The sequence below is a fragment of the Aegilops tauschii genome, chromosome 7 (assembly GCF_002575655.3).
Source record: "Aegilops tauschii subsp. strangulata cultivar AL8/78 chromosome 7, Aet v6.0, whole genome shotgun sequence".
Lineage (NCBI taxonomy): Eukaryota > Viridiplantae > Streptophyta > Magnoliopsida > Poales > Poaceae > Aegilops > Aegilops tauschii.
In genome coordinates, this window is record NC_053041.3 from 402,155,493 (window position 1) to 402,178,234 (window position 22,742).

The window sequence follows — 22,742 nt, forward strand, 5'->3', positions numbered from 1 at the left end:
TATGGCCGACCGAAAGTCTACAAATTGTTGTGTATCTGCTATCGGCGAAGGAGGTACCGAGTATTATGGGAGAGTTGAAGCAATTTATGAACTTCTATTCTATGGTGAAAACCCACCGAATGTCTTAGTCTTCAAATGTTATCGGTTTCAGCCGAAGGAGACTAGAAGGACTCATGAACATATAGGGCTAGTTGAAATCAACCAAAGCACCCATTTAGATGTTCCTGATGTCTATATTACGGCTCAACAGGCGACCCAAGTATTCTATCTACCGTGGGCCTGCCAAACTAATCCAAATCTGAAAGGTTGGGATGTCGTTTATGAAGTGCCGCCACGTGCTAGACTATCTCCCCCAAAGGAAGAGGATTATGAACCTCACATTAACCCAGACACATATGAAGGAGAATTCTTCCAAGAGACACGTCTTTCCAAAAAGCATTTCAAGAACCGCTATACTTCACCCCAAAACATTGAAGTAGACAGCGACAGTGAATCCGACATCACCCCAGAGGAGGAACAAGAAGAGCCGGAACAAGAAGAGGTTACTGATGCGGATGACCTGTCATTGCTTGACCGATTACGTCAAGGTGGCCTTCCACATGTTGATGCCACTGAACCCTATGAGCCCATCATTGATTATAGTGATGATGATGATTATGCATTTATTGATGATACTGATCGAGATTATTAGTAGTGTCAGGTATTAAATTTTTTTATGTTGTACTTGATGATGGTACACTTAAGTGATACACATATTATTATTCATGTCGGTCTTTTTTTATGTTGTACTAATTTCGTTTACTGTTTGTCATGGCAGGTGTTGAAAGATGGTGGGCGCTGGTCGGGAGCGCGCCAAGGCCCCTTCTTCGTCGGCGCGTGGTCTGAGGTCTTCCATTCCAGACGCACCTCTCCGCCGAGCGTTGCTGGACAGTATGGCCACACCGCCGGGCCCTTCTTCATCGACCGCGGTGCCCAGCAGGGGACGAGGTAGGAAGAGAGGAGGTGGGGCACGTGGTCGCGGGAGAGGAGGTAGGGTGACTGCTACGGCGCCTTCCTCGCCGCCACCCCCAACTGTTTCACCCGAGCACGTGACTGCTAGGGTGGACTCGTCCGAGGAGGAGGCTACACGGACTCCGGTCCACGAGCCTCCGGTCCACGGGTCTTGGGCCCACGAGCCTCGGGTCGACTGGCCTTCGGCCCACGAGACCCCGGAGGAGCACACGTCTGGATGGGGTACCTGGCCGGATCAGCCCGAGGAGCCGAGTGGCCATGCTGATGATGGCGGGGAGCCGACTGATTTTGAGGAGGAGGGGGCACCGTCTACCAGCGTGGTGCTACTCGGCTCCCGTCCGTGCCGGCGACCCGCGAGCAGAGGTGGTTGATTTTCCCTGATGGGGAGAGGTAGGTAAGTGCATTTAATATTTTTGTACCTTCTGCATTCACGTTTCTTCAAATAACTAATGCGTTGGCCTTGTCATGCTGCAGGGGTTGGGACCACCATCATAGTGTCCGCCGGCCCAACTCCGTCCTTGGAGTTCTTTGCCGGCAAAACTTCCCGGGGTTTGTCACGTTGCCTGGTGAGGGTCGGCTTCCAGAGCTTGGATTGAGCTGGGAGCACTATGTGGCTGCCCCGGCCCCTCCGGATGAGATTATCGACGGTGTCGTGTGCGACACGAGGGCAGACATGGTGATCAGAAAGTTCTGGGTAATTTCTCCTTTACACATTTAAAAATCTTCAACTAGCTAGTTATTAATTGTACTAATCAATATTGTCTCATTTGATTGCAGACATTCTACAGGTGTGAGGAGGGATACGAGGAGGACGCGGCACATGTTATCGAGAACGTCTGCATTGCCTACTACAGAACTTACGGCACGAGGCTCGGGTGCAGGCTGTTCGAGACTACTACGCCTTGCGTGCTATCAAGAAGACCAAGCCGGCGTGCCGCGATAAGTTCCTGAGTAAGGAGCAGTACATGAAGGTAATTCTTAAGGCCTTCTACTTAAGTTCCTTCATTTAGTAATTCTTAGCCATAGCGCTCAAGTTTCTATTTGCTAACTTAGGCGCCTCCGAGATGGTGTGCGGATCGGATGGATTGTTGGGAGGTGTTGGTCAATGAGTGGTGCTCAAAGGAATGGCTAGCCCTCCACAACGAGGCCAAGGACAAACATGCCCAAATGGAAGGTGTGCCACACCATCAAGGCAGCTCCAACTTATATCAGTTCGGGCGGAACTGGGTATGTGGTTTGCTTCATGATTCATGCAATTCATTCATCATGCTAGCTTGAGCCCTTTAATTACTAATTTACATTGTTTCTCTCTTTCAGGCACACCACAATAAGGTGGATAAGGTGCCAGAGGTGTACGACCTGTATGCCATGGCCCACACTGCCTCTTTCAAGAAAGTCAAGGCGAGGAAAGGGGAGGACTTTAACCCGAGCCAGGGTCCCATTGATCCAGAGCTGGTGATGATATCTGGTGGCGGGAGGTCCCATGGCTCCATAGCCATTGGAGATGGACTTATCCGTTGTCCTAGCACTCTCCCGGAGATCAAGGCGCGCCAGTCGAGCTCCGCTCCTGAGATAAGGCCTCGTGAACGGCCAGTGCAACTCGCCATCAAGGTTAGTGATACGTACTCAGCTATCTTTCTCCATTACATTGTGTGCGCTTCCATCAATGATTACAAAGGGTCATGTGAGTGGTGTTGCAGGCTGCTATACACAGTGAGAGAGATAGAACGGAGAAACTTCTGGCGGAGGCGGCAGAGAGGCAGCGGGAGTTGGAGGAGAGGACGACAAAGATGATGGAGGAGGAGAGGGCACGGAATGACATGCAGGCAAGGGCCATGTACGAGCTCCTTGTGGTAAGTTTCTTCTGCAGATTAGCCAAAACATTCATGTAGTGTTTGTCTCATTACTAACTAGTATGACTGAGTCGTCAAAACCAAATGTGCAGTCTGTGTGCGAGAAGGCCGGTCAGACCGCTCCGCCGATGCCAGTGATTGCTCCTGGGACCACGGTGAGTTTAATTTGAATGGACATTACTTGCTAGTCTTAACAATTGAGTGTCATCATGCTAACAAGACATTGGAAATGATCTTTGGTGCAGCGTAACTCCAGACAAGCATCGCACGATCCTTCTCCAGCTACCGACACGAGCCAGCCCGCTCCTACACCTCCTGGATCATGGTAAGTTTATCTAGTGTTTTGCTTAACACATGCATAAAGAGCTAGACTTAGCTTTATTTCCTCCAATGCTTACCATAATGACCCAGACTTAGCTTCTTCTCCTCCAAAATGACTTAATAAGCTTACTGACCTCCAAAACCCTCCATTTTACCTAAGTTAGCTCTAAAACGATCTGTACTTAGCTTACTTATGTCAAAAATTGCATAATTAGCTTAGTTAGCTCATAAACGATCCATTTTACCTAAGTTAGCTCTAAAATGTCCCATTTTACCTTGGTTACCTTATAAATGATCCAGTTCATCCAAGTTAGCTCAAAAATGACCCATTTTACCTAGATTAGCTCCTAAATGATCCATTTTACCTACGTTAGCTTTAAAATGACCCATTTCACCTAGGTTAACTCCAAAATGACCCATCTTACCTAGGTTATCTCATAAACGATCCATTTCAACTAATTTAGCTCATAAACGATCCATTTCACCAAGTTAGCTCAAAACAATCCATTTCACCTAAATTAGCTCTTAAATGACCCATTTCACCTAAGTTAGCTCAAAAAGATCCATTTCAACTAAATTAGCTCATAAATGATCCATTTCACCTAAGTTAGCTAAAAAACGATCCATTTCAACTAAGTTAGCTCATAAATGATCCATTTCACCTAAGTTAGCTAAAAAACGATCCATTTCACCTTAGTTACCTCAAAAACGATCCATTTGACCTTAGTTAGCTCATAAACGACCCATTTCAACTAAGTTAGCTCATAAATGATCCATTTCACCTTAGCTAGCTCATAAACGACCCATTTCAACTTAGTTAGCTCATATATGATCCATTTCACGTAAGTTAGCTCAAAAATGACATACTCTTCTTGTTCTAGTCTTCTTCTTGTTCTACTCTTATTGTTCTAGTCTTCTTCTTGTTCTACTCTTCTTGTTCTAGTCTTCTTATTCTAGTCACCTATTTCTAACTTTCTTATTTTTCATTTTGCAGATTTCATTCACTTGACGAAAGCTTGCATAGATGGAGTGCTCCTTATCCCTTGCTCTGTTTCTTTTGTATCGTTGAACTATGCATGTATCGTTGGATGAAACTATTGTAATATATATGGTTGGATGCCTCTATGTTGAACTTGCTATGTATGATGGAACTATGCATGGAACTTGGTATGGTTGGATGGAACTATGCATGTATGATGAAGTTATGTGTTGGATATCTTATATGTTTGCTCTCTAATTGCCTTGTGAAATATATCTATATATGTCATATATATTTGCTGTAAAAATTGTTGGATTTAATAAAAAACAGAAAAAAAAAGAGCCAATATGCAGGCTCTTTGCCGTCTGCCGCGGACGGCAAAGAAGACACGTGGCATCCAGCTGTGCTTCCTGGGAGCTGACCCATTTGGTCAGTTTGCCTACAGTGGCAGACGGCAAAGAGTAAACGATTTTGCCGTCAGCGGCGGACGGCAAAGGCCTGCCATGTAGTGACGTGTAGATGACATCATACGGCGGACGGCAAAGACACTAGAAAGTTTCCCGTTAGCGGCGGACGGCAAAGGCACTAGAAAGTTTGCCGTCAGCGGTGGACGGCAAAGGCCTGCCGTTAGCCACTTAACGGACTGACAGCGCAATTATTGCCGTCCTCTCTCTTTGCCGTCCGCGGCAGACGGCAAAGGGCCTTTGCCGTCAGCCGCCAGGAAGCAGACGGCAAAGTAGCTCTTTACCGTAGCCTACTTTGCCGGAGCCTTTGCAAAGGTCTCTACCGTCCGCCGTTCATGCCTTTGCCGTCCGCCGTGGCAGACGGCAAAATAGCTGATTCATGTAGTGCCTATCCAAGCCCGAGCCAAAAAACCTAGGCCCGAGCTCGGCCCGGCCCGGCCATGGGGCCTAGATTTTGGGCCCAAGCCCGACCCGAACACGTAAAAGTCCGCCGGGCCCGAGCCCGGCCCGGGAGCAGAGTCGGGCCGGGCCGGGCTGCCCATGGCCAGGACTACTCCTAATGAGGATGACGCGTCCCATCTTAATACCTTCATGGAATTATGCGATATGCAAAAGAAAAAAGATGTGGACAATGGTGTTGTGAAGATGGAATTATTTCCGTTTTCTTTGCGTGATTCTGCAAAATTTTGGTTCTCTTCTTTGCCTCGCAATAGTATCGATTCTTGGAATAAGTGCAATGATGCTTTTATCACTAAGTATTTTCCTCCCGCAAAAATTATTTCCTTTAGAACCCAGATCATGAATTTCAAGCAACTTGAACATGAGCATGTTGCACAATCTTGGTAAAGAATGAAAATGATGCTAAGGAATTGCCCAACTCATGGGTTAAATCTTTGGATGATCATACAAAAATATTATGCGGGGTTGAATTTTGTTTCTCGTAATCTTTTAGATTCCGCCGCGGGTGGGACTTTTAATGATATGCCTTTGTCTAATTCGATTGAGCAAAATAGTTATGCCATAGATGTGAATTTTATCTCTTGTAATATTTTTAACAACAATGCTTATAGAGGTAATTTTAATCCTAGGCCTTTTCCTAGTAATTCCTCTAATAATTATGGTAATTCCTATGGAAAGCAACCATATAATAATAATAGGAACACCTCAAATCTTGAGAATAATATTAAAGAATTTATTAACACGCAAAAAGTTTTCAACACTTCCATAGAAGAAAAATTGAGTAAGATTGATGACTTGTCTAGAAGTGTTGATAGAATTGCTCATGATGTGGAAAATCTCAAGATGAAAATTTTTGTGCCTAAAGTAGATTAATCAATTAAAGCTCTTTATGTGTAACATCCCAAAATTCTAAATTTTGGAATGTTATAATGATAGATAGCTTTGATTGATTGTTTGATTGATTGTGTGAAATTGAGTGAAATTCGAAACTTTCTGAAAGTTAAATTAGAGGGAATAAAAGGACTTTCCCAAACTTTCATCTTTGCTTGCTGATCTCCATGATTTCAAATTCTTTTCAAATACAAAACCCTTGAGCGAAGATGACATGACTTCTTCCATTTAATTAAATGAAAGGGTATTTGAAAATATTTGAATTTCATTTGGAAATATTTCAATTCATAAACTTCATGCAACTTAATGATTTTCATGAGAGAAGATAAAATGACTTCTTCAAAACAGATGAAATATGAGTTCGAAGTTTAAAAGGATCAAATTAAAATCCTTTTGAAAATTATTTTCAATTTGGAGTTATTTGGGTTTTATTCAAATTATTTTTCTCCAAAAATAAAATATATGGAAATTAGGGTAACATGATTCCCTACAATAGAAAATTGGAGAGAAATAAATTTGAAATCATTTTGGTATTTTTAAAATGATTTTTATTGGATTTTATTAGAACAGTAGCACTCTTTGCTTTATTTAAATTTGTGTGGATTTTATTTGACTTTACAAAATGTCCATGTTGTTGGAAATCTTTTTCTGAAAATTTTGATATATTATATGCCTATAGTTTGTTTTCATTTTATTTAGTTTATATTTTTTTTCTTTGATTGTCTTTTTTTAAAAGAACTTCCCTCCGACTAGGCCGGCCCAGCCGAAGCCAGGCAAAGGCCCAGCGCGCCATCGCCTCCGTCCCCGAGCGGGACTCCGCTCGGGAGTCCGCCGCCGCGCCGCCGCCTCGACGTCCGCGCCGCCTCCGGACTCTGGGCCGCCCCCTTGCCCCTCCCGCACGCCATCTCGTCCCCTCCCTCCATAAATAGCGTCGCCCCCTCGCCCCGCGCCGCTCCTTGCAGCAACCGCCGCCGCCCCGGCGAGATCCGCCACCGCCACCGCACTTCCCGCATCGCCGCTTCTCGCTGTCTCGCGCCGCTAGCTGCCGCCGCTGCCGCTCGCCGCCTAGCACCGCCCCGCGCCGCGCAGCCCCGCCGCCGTCTCGCCGTTGCCGCGCCGCATCCGCCACCGCACTTCCCGTTGCAGCCGCCGGAAACTGCCGTCCCGTTGACCCGCCATGGACCGGTAAAACCGCCCGGTCCGATCCGGTTTATTACCAGCCTTCGGTTCTTTTGGTTAAACCCGGTTTTCTGAATAACCTAGTTAAGTAGTGAACGTTCGTTGTTTTAGTCTTCGCAGCGAACGTTTTCGTCATATAAGTTTCTGTAGCGAACGTTCGTTTGTGAGTATTTTATTTACAGATTGGCCCTTTTTTTCAAACTAGCATAACTTTTTATTCGTTTGTCCAAATCCAATGAAACCAATGTCCACTTCTTCGTTATGATCCCCTCTATCCACTAAAACAACTTAAACATGTTTTTGAAAGTTTTAAAATTTGATTTCAACCAATTTTAGATTCAAACTTCGTTTGATCATAACTTGAGTTTTATAACTCCGATTTAGTTGATTCTTTTTGCTTATCGAAGCTCTTGACCTAAACTTTATGATAAGGCCAAATTCACATAATTTTGGTACTGTTAGAAATTGTTTTATGTTGCAAGAGTTATTTACTTTGGTTCTGATGTTTTCCGATTTGTCTTCTTCGTTCTTTCCGATCTTTTGAGTGATTGTTTATGTGTGGTTACCATTGCTTGCTTACGATAGATTGACCGGAGTGTGACGAGTAGATCTATCAAGAGTTTTGAGTGCGAATCATCTTCATCAACAGTACAGGCAAGTAACACTTTGATCATACCCCATTATTACCCAGTTTTTATGCATTAGTTTCCATCCTCAAAACATTGCATGAGTAGGATTGATAACATGTGGGTATTGGGAAGTAGTTGATGAGGTAGGAACCTATTGCCCTGAATTCAAACCTTGGGAGTTACTATTACGTTATGCTTATGTTGCCATGCTATGCTCGTAGACGTGGATTGGGTTTGAGTGTATTCCATGATAGATGTGATATTGTTTACTTAATGGTTCAACTTAAGGTGGCTACTGTAATACACATCTGGGTGGATTGGTTGCGGGCACCTGGAGAATCCAGTGTTGTCCTAGGATAACCCGGAGGACCCGTGTGATCATCCTACGGTTCGCCACCCAGGCTCAAAGGGATCATAAGATTATTCATGCTAGAAACTTCCGTGTGCAGCCACAAGCCATTATGGGATCTGGCATAGTTGAGTAAGTTGCGTGAGCTCTTGAAGAGGTGGACTATCAGATGTAGGGGGATTGTAGGTGTACCGGTCTGCCCGGAGTAGAGAGTAAATGCTTCTGAAAGATTGTGTCTCAGTCATCCGTTTCTCAAACACCATGTAGTGCGAGAAATCCAACGAAGGCGATCGAGTCTTGTGGGGAAAAGTGCGCAAACCTCTGCAGAGTATACAAACTAATCATGATTAGCCATGTCCCCGGTTATGGACATCTTGAGTATCTGGTTCTTGGATTATCATGTTGATCTCAACACTTTATTTAATTAATTTGATTGGGTTAATGATTATTAATTTGGGATTGAGTTGGAGGAACCTTCTCAATATTTTCAACCAACTTTGTAGTGAAATAAATATATTCCTTTTAAGTAGGGAAAATTTGGCTTTTCGCAAAAACATTATAACCGTAGAGCTTTCCACCAGCCATATATGCATGTAGTGATAGCATTTATTTTACTCATTGCTCTACTGTGTTATCTTGCTAGTACATTCAATGTACTGACCCATTTCGGGCTGCAACGTCTCATGTTGCAGGATTCTTACGACGAGTAAGTGATACATTAGGGTTACGATTTCTACACACAACTTTGCCGTTGGTGTTGATGGGAATCCACAACCTTGTTGTTACTTCCGCTATATGGATTGAGGTAATAGTATTTACGTTATTTTATACATGTGATTTAATTCTGTTATAAATCCTCGAGTACTGTGTGTGTCAGCATACCGATCCAGGGATGACACTTAAGCACAGATTCTTGACCGTCTGAGGTCAGGTCGCTACAAGATGGTATCAGAGCACATGTTGACTGTAGGACGTGACCCTAGAAACTGGCAAGCTCATAGAAAGGATTTTCTCTAAAACTTTCTTTTTCAAAAAGATCTTTTACCTCTCTTCTCTTCTGAGCTTATTCAAACATTCCCTTTAAGTGAGACCATACCCCTTTTCCCTTTGGACCACTCAAAGATTCGACTGATGAGACCACTCCAAGAAGTACAAGATATCGGACAACCACAACCACTACGGAATGAAGGAGATTCTACCGTGCATCTGAATAATGGAAACTACAACAGTTGAAGACTCCGAAGACTAGGAGAATTTGAAGGCTCTGAAGAATTCCCAGATTTTTATGACCTAGGAAGGCTACCCTTATGGAACTTGGCAGACTATGGAAGTTTTCAATACCCGAGATCAAGGTGTATCGGAGGAAGACCGGAGCATGGAGAGTAAAAAAACTCAAAGTTCTGTCAAGGAAAATCCTAAGGCAGGAGATATCAACTATGGAGAGATAGCTCATGGAAATGACAAGAGCAGAAACACGGCTATCCATGATGTTATCGCCCGCTTATGCTATTGTCACCGTGCTGAGTTAAGCATGCATATGCATGGAAGGATTGGATGGTAGAAGGCTGATGGAGCACCTATCAGCAAGATGAAGTTTTAACCTTAGCCGGTGTATCACCAGGATCTGGAGTATTACATCAAGAAGTTTAAGATGGACCTGCAGGAAGCTATATTTTGACAAGGAAGCATTTCGTGAAGAACTTAGGACCCAGAAGTTGAAGTAGCCAAACTGGAGGAGCAGAACCTCGAGAAAACCGGAGATTTGTCAGGAACTGAAGGACCGTAGGACCATGGCTCATGTCGAGGTTGATGAAACCCAGAAGTTTGGAACGCAACTCCAGAAATATTAAAGGACGTCACGATAGACTTTGCGACAACAGAGATGATCTGGCAAAAGAACTTGAGAAGGTCAAGCACGATCAGAAGAAGCCATCGAAGACATGAACAAGACTTGAAGAGTTTGGCGATTTTGAAGATTTATTGACCTTTAGAAGACCAAACCCCTGTTATACCTACGTTAGATGCGACGTTTGTGAGCTGTCATTTGTTTGATGTTTTTCTCGACAGCCACAAATAAAATCTGCATTTTCAAAACTTTTGTTTGTGTGCATCCCTCTCTATCTCTCTTATCCCACCCCAAACCCATGGACCCAACAGAGGATGAAAGGAGATAAACTCATGTTTCCTGGACCGATAAGTCAATTGGAGACAGACTGATGTATTCAGAACACGAAGGATCACATGAAGAATAACCCCATAGTCGGAAAGGATATGACCCAGCATGCTCTTCGGTGCTTTGAGAGAGGTGCTGCTACTTGGTGGAGGATGTACCAAACCATCAATGGATGGCAAGGAGTAACTACTTGGAAAGAATTTAAGTTCACGTTGCCAAAGTCTCGGTTGTGTCCCAGGAGTTGAAGCCTTATGGGAAGGATATGAAGAAAACAAGTGCATGCAAGCTTTGCGGAGTGATAGGACACAACCATAAAGAAAACAAGGACGAATACCCTCATAAGCGGAGGATTACCAAAGGAGTTAGCCGAGGATCTCAGGAAACTTCAGTTGGAGATTGTTCCCAAAGGTTATGTTGCAGCAATGGAAGTTCAGTCTACATTGTTGGGAAAGATCCGTGAAGCTCAGAAGGATGGCAAAGAGATTGTTGAGGTAAAAGAGAGGATGAGCAAAGGAAGGGCCAAATGTTTTCATAAGGATGAGCACGACACCTTATGGTTCGAGGACCGTGTATATGTGCCCAATAATGCAAAGATCGGGAAGTAAATACTTCAGGAGGCTCATGACTCACCATACTCGATTCGCCCTCGAAACACCAAGATGTATTTGGATTTGAAGGAGCGTTTCTGGTGGACTGGTATGAAGAAGGATATTGCGGAGTATGTAGTCGTAGGTGATGTATGCCAGAGAGAATAAAAGCAAGAGCATCAGAAGCCAGCAGGATTACTACAGCCTATGCCGATACCCGAATGGAAGTGAGATAAGCTTGGCATGTATTTCATTACCGGATTTCCCAGAACCCGAACGGGATATGATTCTATCGGGGTAGTAGTTGATTCGCTTGACCAAAGTGGCTCACTTTATTCCAGTGAAAACCACCTATACAAGTGCGAAGTTGGCCAAGATATATTTGACGAGGATAGTATGTCTGCATGGAGTTCCGAGGACCATCGTATCAGATAGAGGAACACAGTTTACCTCAAGGTTTTGGAATCAGCTACACCAGACTTTGGGTACTAGGCTAGAGTTCAGTACAGCCTTTCATCCGCAGACAGATGGATAGACCGAGAGAGTCAATCAGATTCTGGAGGACATGTTGAGAGCGTGTGCGCTAGATTATGGATCTAGTAGGGATGATAATCTACCTTACGCGGAGATTCTCATACAACAACAGTTACCAAGCCAGTTTGAAGATGGCCCCTTTTGAAGCTTTGTATGGGAGAAGGAGCCAGACACCGTTGATGTGGGATGAAGTTGGAGACCGTCAGTTGTTTGGACCAAATGTGATCAAGGAGTCAGAAGAGAATGTTAAGTTGATTCGAGATAGACTGAAGGTAGCTCAGTCCTGGCAAGAAGAGTTATGCAGACTCAAAAATGCAAGGAGGTAGTCGATGAAATTGGAGACAGAGCATGTCTTTGTGTGTCCCCTCTGCGAGGAGTTAAACGATTTGGAGTTAAGGGAAAGTTAGCCCCGAGATTTGTAGGACCATATCGAGTTTTGGAGCGTATGGGAGAAGTGGCCAACAAGTTGGAGTCACCCGAAGGACTGTCAGGAGTTCATGATGTGTTTCACGTTTTCCAGTTGAAGAAGTGCCATGCAGAGATGACCAATATTCCCGTGTAAGGACGCTTGACCCTGGAAAGGACAATGATGTTCCACGAAGTGGAGTATGGACTTCATAAGTATAAGTTTTTATCTCGGTATGTGGGATATCCCACGAGGATGAAGAGATGAATTACTATTGGATATAAAGGAGGTATGATGTTGGAAATATGGTTCAATGGAAACTCCATGATGAGTCTGAGTAATCATGTCCTAGTTTGGTGCCAATAGAAGGAAGGAAGACAGTACAATTGGATGGATTTAAGAATACTAGGAAGTTGGAAGTTGGAATAATGATCAGTTGCCCGATGATAAGTTCAAGGACTACAAGTGATGAGATGGGCCATAACCCACAGGCCCCAGGACCTGCCAAGAAGCAAGCACATTCTTGCTGAAGGAAAAACCCTGGAAGAAGTTACGATTTTATCGACAGACGATCTTATAGGAATTACGCAAAACCTGAGAGTTGGGAAGGAACGATAGATGTTTGTTTGGCTTGCAGAATCCATGGATTTATCCGAACTCGGTTCGTCGGCAAGAGAAATTCTGCAATGCTTGTGAGGATGACCGAGTGTTAGAATGCGAGATTCGCTAAACCATATACAAGGTAATGATTTGGGTGCGGGATGGATTGATCACCATACCGACTTACTCTTATTGTTCGCCTTGCTATATGGGATGGTAAATCTGAGTGACTTACCTATAATAGAGAGATGACGATATCAAAACCTTCTTTGAACCTTAGAATGGTATAAGTATTTTCCCTTGTGCAAGGCAGTTGTGCCAACCGTAGGTTATACGGTGAGGATCAACCCAGACCCATTTCCTGCAGGAGAAACCATAAATTGTTGACCACCATGAGATATCGATAGTTGTTTAGCATTGGCGCCAGACCCGTCAGCTAAGAAGACCCAGGCTCGGAACAACCTTACCACTACCGTAAGAGCCCAGAGAAGGAATTTTCCCAAGAATCTGAGAAGGTCGACACTGTCAACTATAAGGATGGAGTATATGAGTTTTGATGGAACCGTAACCATGCTTCTAAGGGTGGTAGCACCCCAGACCCCTGCGATGATCGATGGATTTTGAGAAGACCCCCAGACCTAACCTATTTCTTTCTAGCCTCTCCGAATCTCGAGGACGAGATTCATTTTAAGGGTGGTAGGTTTGTAACATCCCAAAATTCTAAATTTTGGAATGTTATAATGAATAGATAGCTATGATTGATTGTTTGATTGATTGTGTGAAATTGAGTGAAATTCGAAACTTTCTGAAAGTTAAATGAGAGGGAATAAAAGGACTTTCCCAAACTTTCATCTTTGCTTGCTGATCTCCATGAATTCAAATTCTTTTCAAATACAAAACCCTTGAGCGAAGATGATATGACTTCTTCCAATTAATTAAATGAAAGGGTATTTGAAAATATTTGAATTTCATTTGGAAATATTTCAATTCATAAACTTCATGCAACTCAATGATTTTCACGAGATAAGATAAAATGACTTCTTCAAAACAGATGAAATATGAGTTGGAAGTTTAAAAGGATCAAATTAAAATCCTTTTGAAAATTATTTTCAATTTGGAGTTATTTGGGTTTTATTCAAATTATTTTTCTCCAAAAATAAAATATATGGAAATTAGGGTAACATGATTCCCTACAACAGAAAATTGGAGAGAAATAAATTTGAAATCATTTTGGTATTTTTAAAATGATTTTTATTGGATTTTATTAGAACAGTAGCACTCTTTGCTTTATTTAAATTTGTGTGGATTTTATTTGACTTTACAAAATGTCCATGTTGTTGGAAATCATTTTCTGAAAAAAGATTTTGATATATTATATGCCTATAGTTTGTTTTCATTTTATTTAGTTTTTTTTTCTTTGTCTCTCTTTAAAAAAAGAACTTCCCTCTGACTGGGCCGGCCCAGCCGAAGCCAGGCCAAGGCCCAGCGCGCCATCGCCTCGCTCGGGAGTCCGCCGCCACGCCGCCGCCTCGACGTCCGCGCCGCCTCCGGACTCTGCGCCGCCCCCTTGCCCCTCCCGCACGCCATCTCGTCCCCTCCCTCCATAAATAGTGCCGCCCCCTCGCCCCGCGCCGCTCCTCGCAGCAACCGCCGCCGCCCCGGCGAGATCCGCCGCCACCACCGCACTTCCCGCATCGACGCTTGTCGTCGTCCCGAGCCGCTAGCTGCCGCCGCTGCCGCTCGCCGCCTAGCACCGCCCCGCGCCGCCGTAGCCACCTCCCGCGCCGCGCAGCCCCGCCGCCGTCTCGCCGTTGCCGCGCCGCATCCGCCACCGCACTTCCCGTTGCAGCCGCCGGAAACCGCCGTCCCGTTGACCCGCTGTGGACCGGTAAAACCGCCCGGTCCGATCCGGTTTATTTTCAGCCTTCGGTTCTTTTGGTTAAACCTGGTTTTTCTTAATAACCTTAAGTAGTGAACGTTCGTTGTTTTAGTCTTCGCAGCGAATGTTTTCGTCATATAAGTTTGTGTAGCGAACGTTCGCTATTTAGTCTTTTTCTTTTATTTTAGTTTTCTGCCAGGGACTTGTTTGTGAGTATTTTATTTACAGATTGGCCCTTTTTTCAAACTAGCATAACTTTTTACTCGTTTGTCCAAATCCAATGAAACCAACGCCCACTTCTTCGTTATGATCCCCTCTATCCAGTAAAACAACTTAAACATGTTTTTGAAAGTTTTAAAATTTGATTTCAACCAATTTTAGATTCAAACTTTGTTTGATTATAACTTGAGTTTTATAACTCCGATTTAGTTGATTCTTTTTACTTATCGAAGCTCTTGACCTAAACTTTCTGATAAGGCCAAATTCACATAATTTTGGTACTGTTAGAAATTGTTTTATGTTGCAAGAGTTATTTACTTTGGTTCTGATGTTTTCCGAATTGTCTTCTTCGTTCTTTCCGATCTTTTGAGTGATTGCTTATGTGTGGTTACCATTGCTTGCTTACGATAGATTGACCGGAGTGTGACGAGTAGATCTATCAAGAGTTTTGAGTGCGAATCATCTTCATCAACAGTACAGGCAAGTAACACTTTGATCATACCCCATTATTACCCAGTTTTTATGCATTAGTTTCCATCCTCAAAACATTGCATGAGTAGGATTGATAACATGTGGGTATTGGGAAGTAGTTGATGAGGTAGGAACCTATTGCCCTGAATTCAAACCTTGGGAGTTACTATTACGTTATGCTTATGTTGCCATGCTATGCTCGTAGACGTGGATTGGGTTTGAGTGTATTCCATGACAGATGTGAGATTTTTTACTTAATGGTTCAACTTAAGGTGGCTACTGTAATACACATCTGGGTGGATTGGTTGCGGGCACCTGGAAAATCCAGTGTTGTCCTAGGATATCCCAGAGGACCCGTGTGATCATCCTACGGTTCTCCACTTAGGCTCAAAGGGATCATAAGATTATTCATGATAGAAACTTCCGTGTGCAGCCACAAGCCATTATGGGCTTTGCATAGTTGAGTATGTTGTGTGAGCTCTTGAAGAGGTGGACTAGCAGATGTAGGGGGATTGTAGGTGTACCGGTCTGCCCGGAGTAGAGAGTAAATGCTTCTGAAAGATTGTGTCTCGGTCATCCGTTTCTCAAACACCATGTAGTGCGATAAATCCAACGGAGGCGATCGAGTCTTGTGGGGAAAAGTGCGCAAACCTCTGCAGAGTGTACAAACTAATCATGATTAGCCATGTCCCCGGTTATGGACATCTTGAGTATCTGGTTCTTGGATTATCATGTTGATCTCAACACTTTATTTAATTAATTTGATTGGGTTAATGATTATTAATTTGGGATTGAGTTGGAGGAACCTTCTCAATATTTTCAACCAACTTTGTAGTTAAATAAATATATTCCTTTGAAGTAGGGAAAAATTGGCTTTTCGCAAAAACATTATAACCGTAGAGCTTTCCACCAGCCATATATGCATGTAGTGATAGCATTTATTTTACTCATTGCTCTACTGTGTTATCTTGCCAGTACATTCAATGTACTGACCCATTTCGGGCTGCAACGTCTCATATTGCAGGATTCTTACGACGAGTAAGTGATTCGTTAGGGTTACGATTTCTACACTCAACTTTGCCGTTGGTGTTGATGGGAATCCACAACCTTGTTGTTAGTTCCGCTATATGGATTGAGGTAATAGTATTTACGTTATTTTATACATGTGATTTACCTCTGTTATAAATCCTCGAGTACTGTGTGTGTCAGCATACCGATCCAGGGATGACACTTAAGCACAGAGACTTGACCGTCTGAGGTCGGGTCGCTACATTATGTTTCTATGGATGAAAGTAAGAAAAGAACCGCTATGCTTAGAGCTAAAAGAGAATTTTTAGAAAAAACGTTTTCTAGTGATTTCTTTCGCAAAAGTGATGAAGATCTTAAAATGATTGGTGTTTCTTCTATTGATCCTTGTTTAGTAAAGTTAAGATTGATGAAAAAGGGACTGGAGAATAGTCAACTTTAGGTAGAAGGCGTCCCAATATTTCGGAGGGTGAAAATCTTATTGAGAAAATTGATGAAAGTGGGTTTGAAGAGGTCAAAACTTTAACTAGTGATGTGCCCACTCTTTTGGATTACAAATACTTTAATTATGATAGTAGCTCTTTGATTTATTGTATTTCTTTGTTGCAATCCATGATAAATTCACCCCATCCTTATGAACAAAATAAAGCTTTTACTAAACATATTGTTGAAGCTATGATGAAAGCTTTTGAAGAAAAATTGGAATTAGAGGTTTCAATTCCTAGAAAAATGCATGATGAATGGGAACCAACTATCAAAGTCAAGATTAGAAATTATGAGTGTTTTTATTTGTGTGACTTGGGTGCTAGTATTTCTACAATTCCGAAATCTTTATGTGATGTGCTTGGTCTTACCGATCTTGAAGAATGTTCTTTAAATTTGCACTTGGCGGATTCTACTATTGAAAAGCCTATGGGAAGAATTAATGATGGTCTTATTCTTGCAAATAGGAATTATGTGCCCATAGATTTTATTGTTCTTAATATTGATTGCAATCCGTCTTGTCCGATTATTCTTGGTAGACCGTTTTTACGCACCATCGGTGCCGTGGTTGATATGAAAGAAGGCAATATTAAGTTCCAATTTCCACTGAGGATGGGTATGGAACACTTCCCTAAAACAGGAATTAGGCCACCACATGAATCAATCATGAGGGTATCTTATGGATCCCGAACCAAAGATGACAAAACTTAGATCCTTGCTTTATGCCTAGCTAAGGGCGTAAAACTATAGCGCTTGTTGGGAGGCAACCCAATGAATAAAATTTATTTTTGCTTTCTCCTTTCTGTTCTTGAGTATTAACACAATTATGCTACTGTTATGATTGTGTTTTTTTGTGTTTTAATTAGTGTTTGTGCCAAGTAAAGCCTTTAGGATCTTCTTGATTGATAGTTGTTTGATCTTGCTCAAAAACAGAAACTTTTGCGCTCACAAAAACAATTCTTATTTTTTACCAGAGCGTGATCAAATGCCAGTTCTTTTTGCAGAAGATTAATATACAAATTTCTCATGTCTTCCTAATTTTTCAGATTTTTTGGAGTTCCAGAAGTTTTCGAAATAGTCAGATTGCTAAAGACTGTTCTGTTTTGACAGATTCTGTTTTCTTTGCGTTGTGTGCTTATTTTGATGGCTCTATGGTTTTCTTTGATGAGTTTTAGCCATATAAAAGTTGGAATATTAGTAGATATAATGCAAAAACAAAATATGAATTTGTTTGGTACATTACTTATAGTAGTGATTTGCTTTATTTTACTAACGGATCTCACGAAGGTTTTGTTCAGTTTTGTGTGATTGAAGTTTTCAAGTTTTGGGTTATCTTATGATGGATGAAGGAATAAAGGATAGAAGAGCCTAAGCTTGGGGATGCCCCGGCATCCCAATATTTTATCCAAAAATGAGCAACCAACTAATCTTGGGGATACCCCCGAGTGGCATATCCTCTTTCTTCTAACGACCATCGGTATTTTACTCGAAGCTATATTTTTATTCGTCACATGATATGTGTTTTGCTTGGAGCGTCTGGTATGATATGAGTCTTTGCTTGTTTTATTTTATGCTTTAATTATTGATCCCTTGCTGGACACACCTATTAGGGAGAGCCAAAATTATGTCATGACTTCTTAGAATTGCTCTCTATGCTTCACTTAAATTTTTTATGAGCAATGGACTTGCTCTAGTGCTTCACTTATATCTTTTTGAGAATGGTCTGCTTAGTATTTTTGAAGAAATGCTCTCTTGCTTCACTTAGATTTATTTGAGAGTTAGTACAATTTTCATGAAATTCTCTCTTGCTTCACTTAAATTAATTTTAGAGAAAGAAAATTATGCTCATGATCTTCACTTATATTTGTTTGAGCTTATGAAAAGCTGAAGGAAATATGCCCTAGAGGCAATAATAAAGTTGTTATTTATATTTCCTTATATGATGATAAATGTTTATTATTCATGCTAGAATTGTATTAACCGTAAACTCAGTACATGTGTGAATACATAGACAAACAAAGTGTCCCTAGTATGCCTCTACTAGACTAGCTCGTTAATCAAAGATGGTTAAGTTTCCTAGCCATAGACTTGTGTTGTCATTTGATAAACAGGATCACATCATTAGAGAATGATGTGATGGACAAGACCCATCCGTTAGCTCAGCACTATGATCATTTAGTTTATTGCTATTGCTTTCTTCATGACTTATACATGTTCCTATAACTATGAGATTATGCAACTCCCGAATACCGGAGGAACACTTAGTGTGCTATCAAACATCACAACATAACTGGGTGATTATAAAGATGCTCTATAGGTGTCTCCGATGGTGTTTGTTGAGTTGGCATAGATCGAGATTAGGATTTGTCACTCTGATTATCGGAGAGGTATTTATGGGCCCTCTCGGTAATGCACATCACTATAAGCCTTGCAAGCAATGTGACTAATGAGTTAGTTGCGGGATCAAGCATTACGGAACAAGTAAAGAGACCTGCCGGTAACGAGATTGAACTAGGTATAATGATACCGATGATCGAATCTCGGGCAAGTAACATACCGATGACAAAGGGAACAAACGTATGTTGTTATGCAGTTTGACCGATAAAGATCTTCGTAGAATATGTAGGAGCCAATATGAGCATCCAGGTTCCGCTATTGGTTATTGACCGGAGATGTGTCTCCGTCATGTCTACATAGCTCTTGAACCCGTAGGGTCCGCACGCTTAATGTTCGATGACGATTTGTATTATGAGTTTATGTGATTTGATGACCGAAGGTTGTTCGGAGTCCCGGATGAGATCACGGACATGATGAGGAGTCTCGAAATGGTCGAGACATAAAGATTCATATATTGTAAGGTTATATTCGGACACCGGAATGGTTCAGGTCGCATCGGATAAGTTTCGGAGTACCGGGGGTTACCAGACCCCCCCCCCCCGGGAAGCTATTGGGCCTCATGGGCCTTAGTGGCGAAGAGAGAGGGCTGGCCAGGAGGTGGCGCCCCCCCCTTGCCCCAATCCGAATTGGACAAGGGAAGGGGGCGGCGCCCCCCTCCTTCCCTCCTTCTCCTACTTGGACTAGAAAAGGGGGAAACCTACTCCCACTAGGAGTGGGAATCCCCCCTTGGGCGCGCCCCTTGTGGCCGGCCCTCCTCCTCCTCCCCTCCTTTATATACGGGGGAGGGGGCACCCCATAGACACACAAGTTGATCTTTAGCCGTGTGCGGTGCCCCCCTCCACAGTTTTCCACCTCGGTCATATTGTCGTAGTGCGTAGGCGAAGCCCTACGTCGGTAACTTCATCATCACCGTCACCACGCAGTCGTGCTAATGAACTCTACCTCGGCCTCAGTTGGATCTAGAGTTCAAGGGACGTCACTGAGCTAACGTGTGCAGATCGCAGAGGTGCCGTGCGTTCGGTACTTGATCGGTTGGATCGCGAAGACGTTCGACTACATCAACCACATTACTAAACTCTTACGCTTTCGGTGTACGAGGTTATGTGGACACACTCTCCCCGCTCGTTGCTATGCTTCTCCTAGATAGATCTTGCGTGATCGTAGGAATTTTTTTGAAATACTACGTTCCCCAACAGTGGCATCCGAGCCAAGTCTATGCGTAAATGTTATATGCACGAGTAGAACACAAAGAGTTGTGGGCGATAATAGTCATACTGCTTACCAGCATGTCATACTTTGATTCGGCGGTATTGTTGGATGAAGCGGCCCAGACCGACATTACATGACCGCGTTCATGAGACTGGTTCTACCGCCGTGCTTTGCGCACAGGTAGCTAGTGGGTGTCTGTTTCTCCAACTTTAGTTGAATCGAGTGTGACTACGCCCGGTCCTTGTTGAAGGTTAAAACAACACACTTGACGAAAAATTGTTGTGGTTTTTTATGTGTAGGTAAGAACGGTTCTTGCTAAGCCTGTAGCAGCCTGGTAAAATTTGCAACAATAAAGTAGAGGACATCTAACTTGTTTTTGCAGGGCTTGCTGTGATGTGATATGGTCAAGACGTGATGATATATAAATTTTTGTATGAGATGATCATGTTTTGTAACAGTTATCGGCAACTGGCAGGAGCCATATGGTTGTCGCTTTATTGTATGAAATGCAATCGCCATGAAATTGCTTTACTTTATCACTAAGCGGCGGCGATAGTCGTAGAAGCAATAGTTGGCGAGACGACAACGATGCTTCGATGGAGATCAAGGTGTCAAGCCGGTGACGATGGTGATCATGACGGTGCTTTGGAGATGGAGATCAAAGGCACAAGAGGACGATGGCCATATCATATCACTTATATTGATTGCATGTGATGTTTATCCTTTATGCATCATATTTTGCTTAGTACGGCGGTAGCATTATAAGATGATCTCTCACTAAATTTGAAGGTACAAGTGTTCTCCCTGAGTATGCACCGTTTCTACAGTTCATCGTGCCGAGACACCACGTGATGATCGGGTGTGATAAGCTCTACGTTCACATACAACGGGTGCAAGCCAGTTTTGCACACGCAGAATAGTCGGGTTAAACTTGACGAGCCTAGCATATGAAGATATGGCCTCGGAACACTGAGACCGAAAGGTCAAGCGTGAATCATATAGTAGATATGATTAACATAGTGATGTTCACCATTGAAAAATACTCCATCTCACGTGATGATCGGACAGGGTTTAGTTGATATGGATCACGTGATCACTTAGATGATTAGAGGGATGTCTATCTAAGTGGGATTTCTTAAGTAATATGATTAATTGAACTTTAATTTATTATGAACTTAGTACCTGATAGTATGTTGCATGTCTATGTTGTAGTAGATAAATGGCCCGTGCTACTGTTCCGTTGAATTTTAATGCGTTCTTAGAAAAAGCTAAGTTGAAAGATGATGGTAGCAACTACACGGACTGGGTCCGTAACTTGAGGATTATCCTCATTGCTGCACAGAAGAATTGCATCCTAGAAGCACCGCTAGGTGCAAGACCCGCTGCAGGAGCAACGCCGCACGTTATGAACGCCTGGCAGAGCAAAGCTGATGACTACTCGATAGTTCAGTGTGCCATGCTTTATGGCTTAGAACCGAGACTTCAACAACGTTTTGAACGTCATGGAGCATATGAGATGTTCCGGGAGTTGAAGTTAATATTTCAAGCAAATGCCCGGATTGAGAGATATGAAGTCTCCAATAAGTTCTACAGCTGCAAAATGGAGGAGAATAGTTCTGTCAGTAAGCATATACTCAGAATGTCTGGGTACCACAATCACTTGACTCAGCTGGGAGTTAATCTTCTGGTTGATAGTGTCATTGACAGAGTTCTTCGATCACTTCCACCAAGCTACAAAAGCTTCGTGATGAACTATAATATGCAAGGGATGGATAAGACAATTCCCGAGCTCTTCGCGATGCTAAAGGCTGCGGAGGTAGAAATCAAGAAGGAGCATCAAGTGTTGATGGTTAACAAGACCACTAGTTTCAAGAAAAAGGGCAAAGGGAAGAAGGGGTACTTCAAGAAGAACGACAAGCAAGTTGTTGCTCAAGTGAAGAAGCCCAAGTCTGGACCTAAGCCTGAGACTGAGTGCTTCTACTGCAAAGGGACTGGTCACTGGAAGCTGAACTGCCCCAAGTATTTGGCGGATAAGAAGGATGGCAAAGTGAAAGGTATATTTGATATACATATTATTGATGTGTACCTTACTACTGCTCATATGCATGGGTATTTGATACTGGTTCTGTTGCTCATATTTGCGACTCGAAATAGGGGCTACGGATTAAGTGAAGGTTGGCTAAGGATGAGGTGACGATGCGCGTGGGAAATGGTTACAAAGTCGGTGTGATCGCCGTCGGCACGCTACCTCTACATCTACCTTCGGGATTAGTTTTAGACCTGAATAATTTTTATTTGGTGCCAGCGTTAATCATGAACATTATATCCGGATCTTGTTTGATGCGACACGGAATGAGTAATGCGCATCACAATAAGCCTTGCAAGCAATGTGAATAATGAGTTAGTTGCGGGATGATGCATTACGGAACGAGTAAAGAGACTTGCCGGTAACGAGACTGAACTAGGTATAATGATACCAACGATCGAATCTCGGGCAAGTAACATACCGATGACAAAGGGAACAAACGTATGTTGTTATGCGGTTTGACCGATAAAGATCTTCCTAGAATATGTAGGAGCCAATATGAGCATCTAGGTTCTACTATTGGTTATTGACCGTAGA